Source organism: Acromyrmex echinatior, chromosome 5 (assembly GCF_024713525.1).
Source record: "Acromyrmex echinatior isolate Ae372 chromosome 5, ASM2471352v2, whole genome shotgun sequence".
Taxonomy (NCBI): Eukaryota; Metazoa; Arthropoda; class Insecta; order Hymenoptera; family Formicidae; genus Acromyrmex; species Acromyrmex echinatior.
This window is the reverse complement of record NC_141856.1, coordinates 10,670,429-10,689,363: the sequence shown is the minus strand read 5'-3', so window position 1 is coordinate 10,689,363 and position 18,935 is coordinate 10,670,429. Positions and strand designations below refer to the sequence as shown.

General features: G+C 38.3%; 1 long non-coding RNA gene across 3 annotated transcripts; it reads left to right on the top strand.

Annotated features, from left to right (window-relative positions):
* Positions 1-1,340: 1,340 nt before the first annotated feature.
* LOC105153569 (uncharacterized) lies at positions 1,341-15,994 on the top strand. Of its 3 annotated transcripts, XR_015545173.1 has the most exons (5): positions 1,341-1,586; positions 1,864-9,070; positions 11,206-12,984; positions 13,428-13,614; positions 14,796-15,994. It is a non-coding gene; the product is annotated as an uncharacterized LOC105153569 (long non-coding RNA). The 3 variants fall into 3 exon arrangements; XR_847100.2 differs by lacking the exon at positions 1,864-9,070; XR_015545174.1 differs by lacking the exons at positions 11,206-12,984; positions 13,428-13,614; positions 14,796-15,994 and having other exon boundaries at positions 1,864-9,488.
* The last annotated feature ends 2,941 nt before the right edge of the window (positions 15,995-18,935 follow it).

The following is an 18,935-nucleotide window of genomic DNA, read 5'->3' as shown; positions in this document are numbered from 1 at the left end:
GTTCGTTATTGTTCACAGAGATCTCGTGTACTTTTACAATATAAATCTACATTATAACTAGTCTACGTTATTGGAAGAAAAAAAAAAAAATTAATTATCGCGTCGTGGCGATTTTACGTTATTAATAAATCAGGTAGAATCCTGCTTTTCCGCTTTCGCAATATGAGAAATAGGATTACGGTAGTCGTACGGGCAATGTGAAGAACGATATTCCCAGCCCAGTTATTTCAGTAACTCACATAATAATCTGCATAATTAATCGTCGCGTAATCGCGCGCGATCGTTCGAAAAACGGCGGAAAGGAGTTAGCGAGATTAAGGATCGCTCGATCGTTGCGCGCGGAAGGGGTGACGAGAGCTTCGAGGGGGCCGACGGCGGACGGTGATTTAATATTTTTCCTGTTATGAGTATAAGCTCGCCGGTTTGTTCTGAAAACAACGTCGGCCGCCGCGGTTCGTCCGTGTCCTCGCACAAAACCACCTGCACGGACGAACGAACTACCGCGATCGCCGTTCCTCTTCCCCAACCCCATCCCCCAATCCTTCCGGACGCGAAGGATCTTACTTATTTACTTGCGCGTTTTATCCGGAATAACTCGCTCCTCGCAGTCTTAATCGTATAGTTCCCTCATTGTTCTCGTCATTGCATCATACGCACGGAAGTGGAGTTGCAACACCCTTCAGAATTCGTTGAATTGCATCACGAATTGTTTTCCCGTTCGCTCGAATGATGCCGTGGCCGATCGTTCATTGTGCAGTGCATTACGTAATGCCTTGCACCTAATCCCGTTACAAAATTGTCAATATTATATATATATATTAGGTGCGCAACTAAGTTCTCGCTGTTATTTTCATGGCATTTGCATCAAAATAACAGCGAGAACTTAGTTGCGCACCTAATATATATACAATATTATATATATATATATATACCAATATTATATATATTTAACAGAGTTGTGTGTTAAAGTAAATGCATCGAGTAAAAAATTACAACTATAAATATAGGAAAATCAGATTACGATTAACAAACAGATTACGATTAACAGAGAAACCTAAAAAATATTTTAACCGTTAAGTACTACTAGGGTACTCTAAAGATGAAAAAAAGCGAAGAATTATTTATCTGAAACATTTCGTATCGGAAGATCACGAAACGCTAAGTCAATTACTGTGAAAAATGCGAGATTTAACAGCACGCGGGATGCTGTATACCCTCGTAGTAGAAAAGAGGGGAGGGGGGGGGGGGGCTGCAGCGAAGAAAAGACGAGGTCTACATTCTGTGCGTCTGCGCGATTATTTCGAGAGCCAAGGCGCCGAGACGTGTCCGCGGCTGTGACGGATGCCGCTAACGAGCTCCGCCGACGATTGACAGAATATTCTCAGTACGTAACAGCGAATATACCTATCTGCGGTCCGTGGAATCTTTGACACTTCGCGAGCCAGCGAGTTCCGTTTGCTGCCGTTTCTCGCGCCGCAATATTGGGGATGCATTTCACTCCAACGGCTAGCATTAAATAATTACTGCGTGAGAGTGCAAAGGCCGGAGCACAGATCTTTGAGTCCTGAAATATAATAGGTGTAATGGTGAGTCTTAAATCTTAAGAAAACCGATAGTCGAGTATTCTTCTTACATTCAACTATGATTGATTCATTTCTTAAAGCTTACGGCTTATTTTATTACACGTATTGTATTTTGGACTGAACGCATAATGAAGCATATATATGTAAGAAAATGAAAAAAACAGTCTCTTATTTCGTGGAAAAGAAGGAAATGAAAAACTTTGAATGGTTTTGTTTTTTTTTTATTTGTTATGCGTTAGACTCTGTCCTAATATAAATAATGACGTTATCGAATTTTCAGCGTAAAAGTGTGTTTGGAAGTATAGACTTTCCACAAGACTCTAGATGGAAATTCAAATTTGCAGTATATTTAGCGAAAAGATGCAAAGGATCGGCGAGGTGCCAGACATCCTCGACGCGAATAATGCGCAGGAGGTGTTGAAGTAGGAATGCTAAGTTAAATATACGCGTAGGACGTGGAGGTAGAATAAAAAGTACTCCCTAGCTCTCTTGTTCGACGTGTACACTTTGAGACCGAAGGAAGCGTAGGAAGTACTCCTGTGCGATATAAAAACCTTCGTTCTCTCTTTGTAACGTTTTTACCTTTTATCCCTGCGAAATAATATCGTTCAATGAAAAGGATGAAAATCCTTGATTTAATATCCAAAAAGAATTCTAAACTAGTAAGTTGACAATGGCAATTTTTTTATTCTTATTCGTTCTATAATACAAATGTACGTTTCGGTCTTTACTTAGCCCTTTTCAGCAATGCAAAAAATTAGTTATGTTACGGACCGATGAATTGGTATCTACATCTTTTAATACATATATATTAGGTGCGCAACTAAGTTCTCGCTGTTATTTTAATGAAAATGCCATCAAAATAATAGCGAGAACTTAGTTGCGCACCTAATACTATCTATTGACGTCGAAAATAGAAAAATGTTTGACACTGAGTCGATAATTTTTGTGAGATGAAAGCCTTAAGTAATTCGATTTATATATATATATTAGGTGTTGGAATTAATTCGTAGCGTTTTTTAATGAAAGAATGTTATTTATTTCACATGAGCATTAAAAAATACATTAATGAAAGTACTTCCCATCACTTGTAAAACGCTACGAATTAATTCCAACACCTAATATATAAATTAACTAATATACGTAACTAATTTTTTGTGTTGCTGAAGAGGACTATGTAAAGGCCGAAATGTTTACATATGTATCATTGTTGTCTTGCTAGCTCGTTTGAATTTCTTAACCTTTAAAATTATGATTTCTTATTGCTTTGCAACTGTACGAGCGTTTGTTATAACATTTAACTTTTTAATACTCAAAGAGAATTCTTGCCATTTTTTATTTAATACGAGCATGATTCTCTCTTCTTCTTGTAAACAACAAAGTTTTTATAACAAATAATTAATTCTAATTCTATAATTATATAAATGACGAGCTATCTAACGTTAATAGAAAATCTCTCTACTGCAATATATATAAAATTAAATTCTCACAGAAAAATTTATCGTTGTTTAAAAATTTCAAATGTTTAACATTTCGAAGTGTAAAGTGACATATTTGTATGAATTGTGTGCACACGAAAAAAGTGATAAGTTGTAATAATTACGAAAAAATTAATAGTGACGATATATGTAAACAGACATGATATCTCGCGTGGTAATTAAGCTGTCGGTTATTATATTCAAGAAGCATTCAGAAGGTTGTAGAAGTATTTTCTGATCTAGGTACGCGATAATGTTCCGCTAATGATGACAGTAACCCATGTTGACTTAACCCGTTGCCGTGATGGACGTTGTAGTATATTAGGAACAGCATTTATGACAGATATGTCACGCGAAAATGTCAACCGTTCGTAGCAGAAGATTGCGTTCGGTGAAGTATAGCTTTTGCAAAATAAACGTGCCTGTATCACAGCCTTTGCAATGGATTTGATCACTGTCTATTGTTATTTAAAACTAAAGTGCGTTAAAACCGAACGCGACCTTAACATTCTAATAATAGCCCGGCTGATTAGTGCTAATCTATCGTTCAAAATATATTCAGATACTTTGGCGAAAGAATCCTTTCTTATCCTTTCTTATTCACTTCCGTTATTTTTTCGTTTTCGCATACTTACACTTTGTTATTATGTTTATTATCGATTAACAACCTACTTGTGCCTCAGAATTGAAGATTAAGAGGATCGACTTGGATCGCTCTGTCGATTTAACCGTGGATCTCTCTCCTCCGGAAAAGAGTTAGTTGGCGGGTCAATAAATAAAGCGTCAGACGTTTCGTAATCCAGTGATCGCAAGCTTCTGACGGTATCATGATTTCCGTAACTTACAAGATTTCTTCCTCTTTCATTTTAGTCATTTATAGACATATGATTGATTAATTTTTTTTTCTGAGTCAAAAAAAATATTAATGTCTTATCAAAACGATAAGTAGTGTAGCAATGTCAAAGTAAATAGCGATGACCATATATCTTTTCATTTTAATTGTACTTAAGCCTGAATTCTTTCGATCGCGGCCAATATTGTTCAAAGGCCAAACACGACGTTAACGAGACACTCGAGAGAAGGGAGAACTCAGCCAGCCTTTAAATTAAGAGATAACTTCTCGTAGAGGAAGCTACTTGGTTGCCGACCTGCCGTCTCGTCGCGGCAACGCTAAAGGAATACGGTCGGCGGCTTTTTGTGGAATCGCGCCGTGGCAACTTTTGCGAGGCCCGCCGTTGAGCGGGCTCGGCGAACCGCGCTGCCAATAATAGAGCAATAAAAAAGCTCATTGGTCCGCCGTGGTGTGTTTCAAAGCGGTGGTAATGGGGCATGAAAGCTGGCGTGTCTTTACGGAAACCAAGAGGCGGAGGAGCAGGAGGAGGATGCATGCTTGATGGAGAAAGAAAGGACCGAGCCGACGAAAGAGAGATGAAAACTCGAGGGTGGCGCGAGGGACATTCGTCTTCGAAGGCGTTCAGCCGTTTGATAGCAAAACCTCCCGACGCACTACTTTCCTCTGCTCTACTCGAAAAGTAGCATAAGAACCCACCGCTAAGTCCGAAAGCAAACTGTCGACCAATTAACCCTTCCAACCCCTCGCAAATAACTTTGTTGTATATAGGATAGAAAATCAACGACAAGTATAAATAGCAGTCTATTCCGACTGATTTGAAATTAATTTATATACGTATAAATCAATGACTAATTAATAAAAAATATTGACATCGTTTCCCACTTCTTTTTGTTTTTCAAATTTATTATTTTACATTTGGCATTTTAACAAGTAAAACGTTGTACAAGTAAGACTTTTGAATAAATAATTCTTAAATTACTTTAAAATAATATTTTTTAAAGAAACAGGAATAAAATCACACATATTATTGACTTTCGTAAGCTATTACTCGATTATCCAATCGTTTCTATTTTTATATATTATGTAAATGCAATTATCTGTTAATCATTTTAAAAGTGATAATATTTATTTTTCGGGGATGTAAGCTTACATGGATTTCACGGCCTTCATTCGCTTCCTATGCCGTGTCTCCTGCGGTCGTCGATCGTAAATCGGTCGTTCGCCGCATTTCTGCAGTTCACTGCCGGACGAGAGCAAACAGGCGATAAATCAGCACATAAAATGGACCGGCGATCGATGAGTCGACCGGAAGAATAATACTCGGGTGTGCCACTCGATGATGGCACCGTGTGCGTGTGGTGCCAAGCCGTCTGCTAGTTACTTCGGGAAATGGGAATAAAAATAAATGCGGCCGGTAACGAATTTTAACGATGGGGAACTCGAGAAATTGGGTTACAGAGACGCGCGATGGCGAAGCTATCAAGATTCTACTCGAATTCGAGATACAGATTTTTCATAACCTTCTCAGTCCTGCGTTGTCCGGTCAATTACAGTTTTTAATCATTCGAATCACGTTTCCTGCGAATCTTCAACGTATTTGTTGTTTATTTCTCATAGGTGCCTAAACAGGTTTTGTTTGCACGCTTATTTACGGCATGAGGACAAAATTGTTTTGCAAATACAGTTAGCAAACCGTTTACTCTCCTCTGGTGCGATTCGTGAAACTCTCGGGAAACTGTATTTCCCGTCAATATTTTGATGCATAAGTCGGTGCATCGTCGTATAAATGTATGAATAATAAATGTCGAGAATCGTAAAAAGATCGGAGGCGCATTGTCCGTCCTTAGCCGCGGTTGAAAATCGAGGCGCTCTTGAAGTCATCCACGTGGAGTTAACACTAAGTTCAAAATCATCGTCAGCATACCCGAAGTTGCGGTGAGGCGTCAAAGCGACGCTCGAGTGCCTCGCGAAAAAAGCAAATATTTAATGGGGTAAAATGAAATTCCAACGAAATTCCTGTTCTCGCGTTAGACAGCCTGGCTACCTTACAATACGCCATACATCAACGTTAATCATCTGTCACGTTTACCGAAATATCATGATACTGAATATAATTTTTTCAAGTATAGAATTTTTATCTCACTTGAGGTACACCGAAAAATAATCTCATTTCTCTTAGAAACTTAGAAAGACGATTTCCTTTCCCTAAGAAAAAAAGATAAAAACGTTTCGAGATGTATAATTGAATTTTATGTAATCATTATATAATTGATAAATAATACGGTTTTTAAATATTCACGTTTTCTTAAGAAAAAGAAAATGCTTTTGGTAGTACGAATGATAATGAATTTTTTTATTGGAACATAATATTCAATCAGTATCCTTGCTCGAATCGAAACGGGGGAAGATAAATGATTTTGTAGAATAGACTTGCGAAAATCATGATGTTTTGTTACTCCGCTCATTAATCTTTCCATCGCAAGGTTGAACAAGATTTAGCATCGAATTACATAGCGTACAGTTAAAAGATTATCTTTATCAGTATTGTTAATTTTAACCGCAGTTTCATACTTTTATTTAAATAACTAGAGTGAATCAATAACTTATAAATCTACAGAGAATTAGGTGAACTATCTTTATTGCAGTAGATAACAATAGCTAAGAGGAAGCGTAAATATCACACAAGGTTCCCCTCTTTCTCATAGGACAGAGGAACGTAATTTTCGTGATATTTCAGTACCGTTAACTCTCATTATCAATCGATCTACTATTCTTTGACACGTTGACAGAGGAAACGTACCCGTTAATATATACCAACACACCTCACCGGTCCACGCCATTATCGGGATCTACCTCCTCTTCTACCTCGCAGTCGACGCTACTCGCACGGATCATCTATATATCGCACGGTGACTATTTATACAGTAAGCAAAATGCCTGCTTCGGTATACTCGTAATTCGAACGAACGAACGAGGAGGAGCGACGGCTGTCAAGAAGTGAAATACCATCCGGTCCACTTCGCGCGCTCGAGTCCTCCACTCGAGATCCGAGCTGGCCCCGGGCAGACCTCGGGGCCCGGTGTGGCCGGTATTATGAATGAAACCGCGCAAAGCCGGTTCAGTGTGCGGGCCCCGATCCCCGACTCCTAAGTCCGAGGTAACTCTGAGCGAGAGGGGTTCCTCGAGGCCCTCCAGGAGGAGCTCAATGGAATTGAGAGAAAAAAATTCGTGTGGTCATTTTTCGAAGGTAACAATAAAAACGCGTCTCCCCGCCTCCCCGTCACCGCAGCCACCGCCGTCGTCGCCACTTCGACCTGCTCTGCGCGCAGGTTGCTGCGTCACAGCCAGTGACACATCCTGCGGGATTCCTGCGCATCGAGAAGGGCGCAACAATGGAAGACGAGCGGCGACCGGAGAGACGATGACTGGTCTCGTCGTGGAAGATCGTGGAAGACGACTCACGCGCGCACGGCTATTTATGCGATATCATTCCAAGGGGCGACACGGGGCCCCGTCGTCCGTAAACAATGTGACCTTACGTGCGAGGAGCGGAGAGGCTCGCGCGACTCTCGAATCGAATGTTATCTCGATGAACGTTAACGATTGACTGTCCTCGAGCGATCGGACGCGACTGGAGGCAGGTTCCTCTCGGGGCTCATTATATCGAATCCCAAATTTTTTTTATATCGCATTTTAGTCCATCTCGTATGGAAAGTCGATGGATCCGTGTTGAAATTGTTAGATATCTCTCGAAGCTCTCGAATTCCTTCGCGTCGTCAAATCATTATTATAGATTCTTAAATTTTTACGTCACTGGCTTGAAAGATGATGTAACTTTAGCTTCAACAAACGGACAATAAAAGTTGGGCACAATGCCGAGGAGGAGTGAATGGCTCTAATTTTATGCCCGATGTGTCTTCATCGACCTGACGTACTTTACCTTAGCGCGGATCACAAAAGGGTTAACATGAACGCGAGGACCGCTAAACGGCTCGATCGGAAGAGCGTCGTCACGGAGGTTCTCGATCGATCACGCGATCTGGGTGCGTCGCGAGTGCGTGATCCAGGATCCAGGCACGAATCCGAAAGAATTTGACGTCGATCCATCGGTCAAGTCGTTGACACCTCGATCGGGCGCGAGTAGAGTGTCTGGTGTGTCACGTAAAAATCCCGTTCTTCTTCCGTAATACAGGAACTTTACCCTGTCGTTGACAGCACTCCCCCGCCCTGGCACTCACGCGGCGAGTTCTCAAAGACACGTACGTGGCATTCCACTGGGACACTTTACGAACACATGGCTGAGAATTTGTCTACCTATATGTAGTCGTCGTTTTGTGTCCTTGCCGCCAACTATCGCGTTTTCGAAATCGACACCTAGAAATCTACACCTAGAAATCGCGATTTCCTCAGCAAGCCTTGTAATAAAACGACAAATTCTTTCGACGTCTTAACTCGTCGTCGCATTGCGAAGCAATCTGTTGTTTTACGCATTGTTTTAGGTCAAAATAACAAACACGCGGGATATAAATGTTTATATTTCTAACTACATACTTATTTATTAAAAAAAAAAAAATAAATAATAATATAATTATAAATTTATTGACAATAAATAATGTTTTGCTAGTTAATCGCAGCATGCGGGGAAGAAAGTAACCGAATTAAGTAACTTTTTTAAGTAACCGGATTATCTTATTATCGATTAGCGAGATATACATAGTTGGAAGTCACGGAATGCCGATTACTTCCTGCGATCTCGTCAAGTTGTCATTGAGCTCACGTTGTCGCGTGCGTCAAATGTGAATTCTAATCTCAAATCTATGTGGATCCTAATAAACGAGTAAATAATTTCGGTCACGTTCCATCGATTTCCCCGAGTCCCGCCACAATGGTCGTCTTCTTAAATAGGATTATATTAAGCTGTTTCACCGGCGCTGAATGGCGAGTCAAATGGAGGATCGTCGAAGATGTTTTGGTAGGCACGACTACGTGAGCCAGCCGATGGCATTGCCGATGTGCCACCGTGAAGAAGAACAGAGAAGAAGGTGGAAAAAGAAGAAGAGCCAGCAACAGCAACAGCAGCAGCAGCAGCAGCACAGAGCAGAGCAACAGCAGCATCACCGATGACGGGACACGGCGCGGAGGAAGACAGTTGACAGGTGAATGGTCACGAGCATCTCGCTCGTCCCTCATCCGGCCAGCTTTCCCACGTCTCGCGAGTTCTCTCCTCCAACGTCCCTTTTTTCCGCGAACGCTAAACAGAGAGAGACGCTGAACGACGCCGTGCGTCCCTCCTCTCCTCGCCGTCGCACTATCACAGCTTCCCGGATACACACGTGACGTTTACGTCGCAATTCAATGCGTCGGCTTATGTCGCCGACGGTAGTCATTGCGTGCATCCGCACGCGGATTTATAGATATGGGAAATGTTTTTGATTCGGGGGAAAAAAAAAGAAAAACAACCGCGCGATGAATTCGCCACTTTTAGGCGACAAATCGCTTGCGATTTTTTGATTTAAATGTACCGATCCTTTCGTGTTCAGGAGGCGGTCACGAATGTCACAACGTTTGACGTTATTAGGCTTAAAATGTAGCATATTTTTAATTTTAATCAAGATTAGATTGACAATAAGTTCCAATTCTGTAAGCACACTATGTGCAAACAAGAAAACTAATTTTCTAGTTCGAATTACATCGGGTTAAGATTCTCATTATTTAAATGTACATTTAGTCCTGATTAATTATAGGATTAATGATAGAGAAAATTTTTCATTCTTTTTTTCTATTAATACTTTTGTTTTATTTTTTGAAACACAAGTCTTATCTATACTTGCTTTCTGCGTATATTTGAAACAATATATTTCTCAACTAGAAGTGTGTGAATTAGATCAGTAAAAATAAATCTCAAATAAGAGATAGAATTCTATTTTCCATCCAAGCAAATCTTGATGTTAAATAATATTTATATGTAGATTTATAAATATATTTTTCAGTTCTATAAAATGCACATCGATTCGGCTTATTATACTTGAAATATAATCACAAACTAAAGCTGAAAGTAACATAATCAAAGTTTATATTGATCATTAATTTAATAATTATTTTAAAATGTTGTAAGGAATTTATTGAAGAATATATTTTTCCGGAATCTGTTTTTCTGTACATTCTGTTTTTTTATTTCTTATATTTCAATTCACATTTATTTGTTCCAGTTCTCTCTATTGGAGCAGCAAATCATCTTTTTAACTTACCAGCGAGAAAACATGAGAAATTAATTATTTCACAATTAGTCATGTCTTCTAGTTGAATATCTTCTTTGATTCTAACTAATGAGAAAACAATCTAAAATTTTGCCACATATGGAAAATGTATGAGACTGACGCGGAAATTTGAGTTTCAATCGGGCTGCTTTTAATGCAACTCCGATTGCAATCTGCCGTGCGGGATTGTTATCTTCGGTAGGGAAAGGGCTCGTTGATCGAGCATTCCAGCGAGTGAGCGTGTCGTTGGATCGCCGGTCTTTGTCGTCGATTTATTTTAGCGGCCGATATTTCCATCCATGCCGCCGCCGCCGTCGCCGAAATTGGAGGCTGCAAGCCAAAGTCAACACAGAGAGCTTGCGCTCTCTCTCTCTCCCTCCCTCTCTCTCTCTCTCTCTCTCTCTCTCTCTCTCTCTTTCTTTCTTTTACTCTTCGCCCTCTTTTCTCTCCCTCTGTTCTCCGTCAACTTTTCATCATCTTTTCACCCTCAGTAAAACTAGACGCAATCCTACAATCTCGAAATGAGGAATCCGAGTATTTCGCACACTTATCGGAAATTAACGAAATCATACAACACAAAAAATTAAAGATAGAACTGTAAAAATTTGCAGGAAAAAGGAAATAAAACGTAGAATTAATATGTATATTATATTTGGAAATAATTGAAGTACATACATCTATCTGTATTATTAATTTATTATTTATTTATTATTCGGCCTACCATATTAACATTTATTATTTAATTCAAATACATAATGGACGCTATAATTTTTGTAGTAGACCGGATATGAATTCTTAATGTTAATTCTTAATATTATTTCTCATTTATTCTATAGGCTTAACTCAACTTTCTTTGGTTTAGATATACCTATATGTTGATCTGATATGCCAGTTTAATATAGATTTGTTTATGCAGATTTGCTACATAGTTTTTCTTAGTACTGAAATAATAAAAATACTTTTGATACAATATAAAAAAATTTTATAAACAAAAATATTTATTCTTGATAATACAATTTTTTTCTCGGTTGCAGTCAGAAGAAAGAAAAAATTGGCAACGCTTGAAACGTGTCACGACCGTTTTGTCGCTGCCGTCGGAAACGAGATTTCTACGAGATTCGACGTGATCCCGTCGATTCCAAGCCAACGGAGCGGACGACACTCGTCCTTGCTTACGTTCGTAACACAGGCGGAAACTCGTATAAATTCCCTCGCGTAGAACGAAGTATCGAGGAATAATCCTGGATAAATGTAGCAAGTTAACCCATGAAACTTTTCATAGACTCCCGAATCAGACATCATGTATCTTCGTACGTAAACTAGCAAAATTGTGCGACGAATTTAAAATTATCAGCTTAGAATTCTGGCAAGTTTTACAATCTCGTAATATTTATGTGAGAAGGAGATTCTTTATGTTATATTGTCGGAGAGATCATCCTCTTTGCCGGCTGCACTATCAAAGATCACTCGAATTGTTCGTCGAATCATGACAATTAGATAGAATTATTTGTAGTGATTTCGCAGATTCGATGCTTGGGTTTACACTCAGGTCTAGGCGTATAGCTTCATTGTGTTAAATGGGCCAACATAAGCAAACTTCTCGAGACCAGGCACATGTGGCCAACAATGGGTCGAGTAGAACTCTGGTGGTTACATGTGTAACGTAAGATAAGGACCGGAAACGGATGCCGCATAGAAGTAAAGAGACGAAGGTCGTGGCCACATCACAGCATGACTTGATAGATCCTCAAAGCCTGAGGAGATTTTCCACTTTAAGGGTACCGATAATGAACTTTCTTTTGCCCGCAGACTACAACTCTTTTGTTACGCTGATGGTGCCGAATGACCTTGTAATAAATTTGTAGCTTCGACAAGTGTCACAATAAGTAAATAAAAACAATATTGTGAAATTTTTATTGTGAAAGTGCGATCATCTTTCATCATCTTGGAGAAAGATAAATAATCATTTTACACATTGCTACTTTTCAACATTCTTAACATGTTTTAAGGATGTATCAGCTATACGTATATATGTTAGTAATACAACAAGTAACGAATTGAAAATTTATGTTTTCCGCGTAATGATCAAAACGTTCTTGAAATGACGTCTTTAAAAAAAGGTTATAAATATTATATTTTGAACAATTTTATTTTTTATAATTTTTATAATGAACTATTTTTATGATAACTTAATTTAGTCTAATTAATAAAATTTAAAATTTAAAATTTAATGAAAAATTGTTTAATTTTCTATTATTGAGAATTTTATTGGAGATGATATGAATACACAGGCTGGCATAGAAGATCGCTAACGCGCCTCGGAAGATCTTGAGATTAGAAAACATCTTTAACGATACCCCCTCCACTCCTTCTAATCCGATACTTTTCATGATTCTCGATTCTGACAGACGGTTCTGTATTCGAATATCGGGTTATGGGCTCGCACCATGCCTCGTTTTCTAACACTCGTTTATTTCTGTGTGAATGTGCTCGCGTGTGTTTTGTCATATAAAGGTAGCATTATGCTTTGAATTCTAAACAAAAAAATAGAAACTTTGAGAGTAAATTATCCAAAAGGGATAGATTTAAACTATCATTTTAAACACAGGGCACAGAATTTATATTATTTATATTATTTGACTTTACCTTTATAAATCATAATTCCAGCATAAATATTTTTTTATATTTTATATTTTCGCAATAAATGTATAATAAAGTTACATAAAAAATTATTTTTTATAACATTCCTAGTTCAGAAAGAAAATTTTCTAAAGAATGATGGAAGAAAAGATGGAGAGAGAAAACGAAAGAAGGTATGTTTTTATCATAAAACAGCTATTATGTATGTGTGTATATATATATATATATATATATACACACACACACACACACCACTCAACAAAAAAAAATTCTTTCGATTACTGTAAACCTCATTTTTGTGTGATTTTTACTTTACGTTATAGATCTTTGTAAAATATCTATTGACAATTAATTTCATATTAAGATCACTTTCTTCTTTTTCAGTTATTACAACATTATTGAACAAAAATGCGATCGAAATTGCGTTGACATTTATGTTAACACAATGTTACTTGAAATCGACCTAATTATAAGGGAATTTTGCTCGAGCATATTAATCCGACAATTTCCGGTCATTATATATCTAACTAATCCGTTAAAATTCCATGAACAAAAATGTCAAATTTATGTTGATGCTAATTGAGGTCAACCTAATCGCAATTGGAATCTTTTTCAGGTTACAAATCTGACAGTTTTCGCGTCACATTCAGTGTCCGCTGTGCTAAAATTCAACCATGTCCAGATGAGAAAGCTGTAAAGGAAAGATTACAGGATGAGGTACAGACGACCACCCATGGGGATTAGGGGCAAAGGCTTGTCGGAAGTGCCAAAACACGAAAAAGAATAGCTTGACTTAGACCAAGGTGACTCAGTAAAATGGGGTAGTGAAAGGTTTAAAGGTCTAAGAAAGAATGATGAAACCTATTGTTGGTTGACAGGAAAAAATCTAAACCGCAAAATTCAAACAGTAAACGTAACGACCACCAAAAAAACCCTGTCATTTTCAAACTCTATACGTGTGAATGAGTGTATGTGTATTTATGAGAGACAAAGAGAAGGTAAAAGGACAAAGGGAAGGTTTTCATCAAATATTCGAAAAATTATAATATTGATTGACAACGGATGTACTCTTTATTGAAAATCTTAATTTAATAGAACTACATAGTGAAATTTTTTCGACAAATAAGCATTTTTTTCGAGAAATAAAAGTCGAGCTTGTTTATTTGTAATTTTGTTTCCTATTCTCTGTAAATCTCGACAATTTTTAAACAAAGTTACGGTTTTGTATTGCCAATAATCATATTAATTTAATAATAATACACAAACAGTTTTCTAATAATTAAAATAGATCTTATCATTAAATTAAAGTAATCAATATAATTGCGAGAAACTATATTTAAGAATATACATTTCTTAATTATTATCGTACTATGAATGTTAAATTTATTTAGGTATTTGGCCACGCGCGTATAAAGTATTATTTTTATTTATAAAAAATGGTTGCTAATTGTTGGTTTCAATCAAGATGAAAATGATATTCCTACAAAAATCATCATAGAAAGATTGAATTTCGGATTCACATTTTAATGCGATATTAATTGAGGCTTCTTCAAACTCGCTTCGACGCGCTAAGTAACGAGATATTTTTCACTAGTAATACCCCGTATAAAAGTTTCATAAAATAGAAACTAGCGGCCATAACGCTCGCGATCATGGCTCTTCGAGCTGTCTCTCGGTTCGAGCATAATAATCGCGTAGGCGTTACGTGAAAGGCGCGTGCACTCGAAGCTTCCTGTTAACGAGGCCATCACGTAGCCGTCAAGCGAAATCGATGCACAAAACTGCATTTCTGCCGAACGCGGCATAATCTATAACGACTTGATAAAAAAGAATATAATATTGTGACAAGAGTAATCTCCCGCGACGACACGTCGTACCGTCGACAACAATTTCGACGTTATGTTAAATAACACGCCGGCAATTATTATTAATTCCGCGTATTAATATATTACGCGGGGATTAATATTCTTAATTCACCTTCCAGGAACTGCCGTGTGTGGAAAAATATATGGAATTCTGTCGAGTAACGTCCACGCACACGCAAACGCGCACACAGACGTACGTGGCATGGCTACCGAAGCGGCCATTGTCCAGTCCACCGGTGTGCGCCACCGCTCCGCGAGAAGGAACCCCGCTGACAGTCAACTCCATTAAGGCCCATTATGGCCTTTCTTCATAAGATACACAATATTCGACTCGGCGAACGAAACTCTTCCGTCGCGCGTCATTCGCGCGACGACGAGTCGTTAATCCGAGACAGGTCGCCGCTGATTAACGAGTGCGAGGGAATAACGGACCGGCGTTATTATGAATCGCGTGGGATCGATAGTGCGCGATGAATTATTTGATATGTGGGCGACCTTCGGCCGTAAAACTTGAAAAACTTCGGCTCGTTTTAATGCGACGATGGATTCTGACGAAACTCCGAAATGCCTAACGGGATTACGCAATAATTCAAGTAGAACACAGAATACATCGTAATAATATTATAAAGATATCATGATTTTATTTGTCATTTAAAAGTCTATTTTTAAGTATTAAATGATGTCGTGGTGACGTCCTACGACATCGTCATGCCTTTATTGTAACTCTGTGTTCTACCTGGAAAGAGCAACGAAAGAGCGACAAGAGCAAAATTAGGTGAAAATAATAAACTGTTTTTTGAAAACTGAAGACATTATGTTTATTTTTTTAACTTTCCAATACCATAAGCATGCTAGAAATATATATATATTTCGCTCGCGAACGCTTGATACCCTCTCAGAAAGCACTCCAAGTTGTTTCCCTGTTTTGGAAGTTTCCGAAGAGGAAGCGAGTTTCATGTTAATCGCTGCCGGCTTTCGTCAGATCGTTAATTAGCCGGTGGCCGCCCATCGCTGACGTGTCGGTCCAATTTTTTTTGACCATCGGTGCCACGCTGTCTGGCACGGAAAGGCATGCTCTTTCCATTTTCGGTGCGGAAGCCGAAATGCTATTCATACGAGATCATTCTCATGTTCTAATCTCTTATAATCGTGGAGACAGATGATGATGAATAATCAAATTACAAAATCAATAAATGTTTATGTAAATTATTAATATAATGATTTAAAAATTGCATTACATGCATATGGAATTAATAACATATATTTATCATGATATTATTATATTGTGAATAATTCTTCATAATTCATATCCTATAATTATCCATTATTGTAGCGATAACGATTAATTGTTAATATAATATATTAGAAAGTCTAAAGTAGATACTTTAGAAAATATTTCCAAAATAAAATGAAATAAAATAATTCTTTATTGTATAATAATAAAAGACCATACGTTGAAATATAAATTGTAGCAATAGATTTTACTAAATATTTCAATATTGAGAGAATAATTCACTTTTCATCAGTTTTTTTCGATCCTTTGCGATTGATAAGAAGGCAGCGGCTAACGTCATGACTCCTCCACAGGATTCCAAGAACATTTTGATGTTTTCTCAGGCACTCGGTCGGGCCTATCCGGTATTGGCGGCTTTGTGTTTTCTTAAGCACGATTCCACTTCCTTATTGCCACGCCCGAGAGAAGAGAAACAAGGAGAGATAGAGACTTTCGGTGCCACGCTGTCTACCACTTATGGGTTTCCATTATAAATTCTTCTTCCAGTAGCTAATGGATATAACATCATGTAATCTATAACAATCGAGCCAGTCAGCACCAGTCAAATCTCGCCGGCAAGAATAGAATTCCTCTTTTGTGTCGATCAATCACGCCTCAAACGATATGCTCCGAATTAAACGTTAACGTTACTTTTCGATCAAGTCCAATAAGAAAAGGAAGTGAAAAAAATTTTCAAAATTCACAATTTAGTGCTCCTGAAATAATTATCTAACATAAATTGGCAACATATATATGTCATATGATGTCACGTTGTCGCAGAAATACAGCGAGTGGTTATCGCAGAAATGCAGCGAGTAGGATTAAAAAGTAAAGTTGGACTCTGATAGAGTTTAAACCTATTAGATTAATGCACTTGCAGAAGTGCCGATTACAGAGGCGGTGGCCATCTTGAAAGCGACCTCTTCGCAACCACCCCGGTCCGCAACCCTCTGATACGCCCCAGTACTTCCTCGTGGGGCTTAGCCGAAGCTGTACGATCGAAGGAAGGTGGAAAGGAAAAGGAAGGGTAGGATCTCCTGCGCGCGAGCGGGCGGAAAAGCAGAAAAGAGGAAATATCGACGGCGACGATGACGAGGGAGATGGGTTTCTCTGTTTTGTGTAAAAACACCTTCGCGGGGTGACGGACTGTGGCATTAAACCAAACTGAATATTACGTCCTGACACTTGCGTAGGCAGTTATGTCCTCGTGCCCGCGTTAGGTAGGTTGCTAGGTAGATAGGTAGATAGGTGTAGGAATATCCTTATGAGTGGGCGGAAGAAACGCCGATCGATCACGAGCGAATGAATTTTCGTGTCTTATATGACGTATGACAAAAATGATGAGGCATAATAAATCTCGAAAAATATTTCTTTCAAATATTTTTTTAAATTTTAAAATCCTTTCCTTGACACACTTTTTCTCGGTCAAAGAAAAAGTAAACAGTATTAAGTGAAAATTGACCGAGAAATGTTCAAATAAGCGAAGGTTATATTCGGTCAATATATGGGTCTTACAATAATAATAATCGTTTGTCAGTTACGTGCTCCAATTTCAGTTTAGGACTGTGTTTCAAGATTAATAAAAATTAGCGTGCAGTTTGCTTGAACTGAAAATGATAAAATTTTCATAGAAAAATATTATTAGGCGAAAAATCCGTTTTGACCTCCGAATATCATTTCTTCACTAATTTGTGTTGAATAAAAAAGTTTCAGGAAGTAGTAACAAGATGTCACAGACGACAAACCCTCGCTATTCGGCAACGACAAATCACACTAATCCATATCCGCTCGTCTTCGATGAATTTATCATTCTCAACGCAGGCAATCGCAGACGCGTTAACGAAAAGAGAAAGAAAGAGAAGAAGAGGAGAGAAAGAGAGAAAGAAGGGACGAATTCCTGAGGCATCTTCCGCCCACGTGTTGCGAAGAGAACGAGAAGAAGACGACCACACCGAAGATGAAGAAGAAGAAGAAGAAGAAGAAGAAGAAGAAGAAGAAGTGTTAAACCGGAACGTGTTGCGGGGTGGAGAAGAAGAGAAAAAAAGAAGCTCATCGACCCGCGCACGCGAGAGAGAACATATCGAGACGTAAATCAGCCGGTAATTAAAATTAGCGAGGGATTCGCGTTAAACGGCCCGGTTACATTTATCCGTCCGCGGTTCTTTGATGAGCTTTTCCCGAGAACGCACGCCACGGTTAGCTACTCGGCTACTCCTAACCGCAGCCGTTCTGTCGGTTTTTCGGCATTCGCGCGGCCACGGTTTACGCATATCCGTTGTCGCTTCCCTTTGATGTTACCTCGGCCTTCCGCCGCTTTTTCTCGGTGATCCCCCGACGGCCGGAGCTTCCTCATCCTCGAGCACCACGTGGGGAAGCGACACGATGCCGAACTCTTTGGCTTTCGAACCCTTTGGTTTCGCACAGCTCGATCTTATTTCAATGATCGATTTTGATGCTTTTCTTAAAACCTATACCGCGTTAGATTAAAGGAATTTATTTAAAGAAATTAAAACGGTTTGAAAAGCTGTATTTTTACCGCGAGCTGTATGTATATATTCTTTTGCAATTTTTCGAATGCTATATTCACTCATTAGGCATAAGTGTATTAAATTGTTTAGTTCTTTCCTTTAGGTTCACAAATTAAAGATCTGAAGGCTCAAGAATTCAAAGATCAAAGAATTAAAAAATTCGTGAAATAAGACAAAAATTGAAATTTCTTTTGAAATTTCGTGACTATCGTATGTGTAATTATGAAAAAAAATCGAGTAGTCTGAATGGTAAGTTTACAAATATAAAATTTATGATTACTTGTGAAAGTACATATATTTTGATTATAAACATTTTTTTTTTATTAGAATTGTAATGCCATCGTTTCGGAAATGTTTGTCATGTCAATGTCGAAAATTTAAACTATAACTGCATTTATATATATATATATATATATATATATATGTGTGTGTGTGTATATATATGTATGTATATATAT